This window comes from Mustela nivalis, assembly GCF_964662115.1.
Source record: "Mustela nivalis genome assembly, chromosome: 1".
In the NCBI taxonomy this organism is placed as follows: Eukaryota; Metazoa; Chordata; class Mammalia; order Carnivora; family Mustelidae; genus Mustela; species Mustela nivalis.
The window spans coordinates 28,546,445-28,549,382 of record NC_139020.1 but is presented as its reverse complement, the minus strand read 5'-3'; the positions used below and the strand labels follow the sequence as shown (position 1 = coordinate 28,549,382).

The following is a 2,938-nucleotide window of genomic DNA, read 5'->3' as shown; positions in this document are numbered from 1 at the left end:
GGCCCCTAAGGAGGGCAGATGAGAAAGGGTAAAAGGATAGAATCAGAGACTCTGATCTTTCTATTTAGATCCATTGGGTTTTTAGAAATACTTTGGCATAGATCATACCCCAGATGCATTAAATCAATTTCAGGGAGAGTGCTTTGGGGACAAAATGTCCTCGGTGTCTTGAATGAAAAGCCGAGGCTGATAGCTATGATCTCTAAATCCTAAAGAGCCTGCGTTTCAGAGAAGAACGTAAGTTTTATTTTGAAGATATGAAAGACATAGGCATGCAAATGAGATAGATCATAGAAGAGTAAACCGGAGAAAGAAAGAAGTCTAGTATATAATATGGTCCAGGTGAGAGATAATGAGAGAAGTACCAATGGCTAGAGAAATGATGAGAGACAGGGACGACCGATTCCAGAGGTATGGTGACTCACTGGATATAACTAGGGCAGAAGGTAAGAGGGATGGATAGGAGGCGAGCATGAGGCTGGAATATCTGCCTCTGGGGACCAGGCGTGTGGAAATATGGAAATAAGCAGCATATGGAAAGCAGGAAGAGGTGCAGACTGGTGCAGAGGGTGTGAGAATGGAACGAGAAGAGAAGAGGAACTGTTCATTAATGGCGACTGAGAGCATTAGAAGGGAGTCCTACATGGGTCTCTAGCTAAATGAGGTGTTGAAAATATGGGTACAGATCCAAGAGCCATGAAATTACAGGTGTTTCTGATGTGGCTGTAAATAACATCGCTCAAAGAGAGTATATGAGACTAGAGAATGGAGGACCCGCTTCTGGGGGCTGGGGAGGTGAGGAGAGGACGATCCGAACTTAAGAGTAGATGACATTAGAAAAGGCTAGAAAGAAAACTTATGTGTGACTTGAGAGGCATAAAAAGCCAAGCAAAATGGCGTCACGGCAGCTAAAAAATGAGAGAATTTAAATGAGTGGCCAACACTCATTTATCTACTTAATAAAACAAAACAAAACACAGAAATTCAAGGTTGTAAATACATAGAGCTCTATGTACTTATGTATCTATGTATTTATGAAGCAAGTTAGGCAAACATTTTGAGATAAGAGCAAGGCATCTTGGGAGGGACAATGTTCATGTCATCTTGGGAGGGACAATATTCAGTTACTTGGGGCTGTCTGGGGCATTACCAGGAATTTAAATATAGTGTACGTATGATCCACTAAAGCAAACTGAGGTCCCTGGCTGTGGGTTATTCGTATTTCTATCCCTACTCACTCAACATAGACCACAATATCCAACTTACAGTGAGGGACCAACACAGCTCTATAACTTTTTATGGGCAGAATAAAATGGCCAATAAGAAGAGCTCCAAAGTGCCAACACAATGAGCTATGGATGTTACATTCATTCTTTTGGCTTGGGAAACTTCATGAAGAATTTCCGCTAGTCAGTAATGCAGTCCTCCCCTTGAGTATCTGAAGTGATGGTAAGTCAGAGCTACTTGCCTGGATTGCAGAGTCCCTGTGCATTTGTCACGTGGAAGAGAGTGTAAAGAGAATTTCCTAATCAGAGATTAGATTTTATTTATTTGACAGAGAGAGAACACAAAGCAGGGGGAGTAAGAAAGGGAAAAGCAGGCTTCCCACCTAGCAGGGAGCCCTAGGCGGGGCTTGATTTCAGGACTCTGGGATCATAACCTGAGCTGAAAGCAGCTGCTTAATGACTGAGCCACCCAGGCACCCCTCTCATCAGAATTTTGAATATGCACCATGGCTCAACAGGCTTCTCTGAGGGTTCTTGGTAAGAATTTAAGGGAGGGCGCCTGGGTGGCTCAGAGGTTCAGTGGGTTAAAGCCTCTGCCTTGGGCTTAGGTCATGATCCCAGGGTCCTCAGATCGAATCAGGCTCTCTGCTCAGTGGGGAGCCTGCTTCACCTCTCTACCTGCCTCTCTGCCTACTTGTGATCTCTCTCTCTGTGTCAAATAAATAAATAGAATCTTAAAAAAAAAAAAAAAAGAATTTAAGGGATTTCTTGGTGGAGAGAACGTGTCTCAACCGAGCACTTGGATACAGCTTCTTTATCTCCTACATGGGAGAAACTTACATCAATTCCCTGGACCCTGAAAAGCGAATACAATGCCCCTATGATAAAAACCACCAGATTAGGGCCTGCAGGTTTCCTTATCATCTTATCAAGTGCAGAAAGAATCATCCTGATATCGCAAACAAATTGGCTACTTGTCCCTTCCATGCGTGTCACCAGGTTCCCCTAGCCGAAATCAGTCATCCTATCTCCAGCTGTGATGATAGAAGTTGTATTGAGCAGGATGTTGTCAACCAAACCAGGAATGTTGGACAAAAGACTCTGGCTGAGAGCACGTGGCCGTGCCCTCCTTGCGATGAAGACTGGGATAAAGATCTGTGGGAACAGAACAGCACCCCATTTGTCTGGGGCACAGCCAACTACTGTGGCAACAGCCCTGTAAGCAACATGGTTATGGAACATAAGAGTAACCTGGCTTCGGGCATGTGTGTTCCCAAGCCTCTGCCGTATGTTCTGCCGTGGAAAAACAATGGAAATGCACAGGAACTGAACATCTCATCAAATGCCAGACCCTAGAAGACTCTTGCTTCTTCCTGCTACCAGTGCGTTCTTCGTGGTCTGCCCTCCTAATCTAATTATAGAAAGATAAACTGTCTGTGACTTTCAAAAAAAAAAGAAGAATTTAAGGAATTTCTTAATTTGAGTCTGCTAATAAGTTAATAGGACAATTCTCTTTACCAGTCACAGGAATGGCATTTGTAGAGGGAAAGCTTTTGAAGTTCTACCACCAGTCAGTTCAATTTCTACATTTTCAGAAAAAAATTTAGCACTTATTGAAATGCCAGGCTAGTCACATACTGGATAGCAATAAGGAATTTCCTTGCCATATATTTTAGCGTTTTAGTCTTTTTTTCCCGAGAAATGTTTGTTTT

The 2,938-nt window shown here is 43.1% G+C and overlaps 1 pseudogene across 1 annotated transcript; it reads left to right on the top strand.

Moving 5' to 3' along the window:
• Positions 1-2,003: 2,003 nt before the first annotated feature.
• LOC309841713 (gametocyte-specific factor 1 pseudogene) lies at positions 2,004-2,627 on the top strand (annotated as a pseudogene). Its single transcript has one exon. The product of its transcript is annotated as a gametocyte-specific factor 1 pseudogene (transcript).
• The last annotated feature ends 311 nt before the right edge of the window (positions 2,628-2,938 follow it).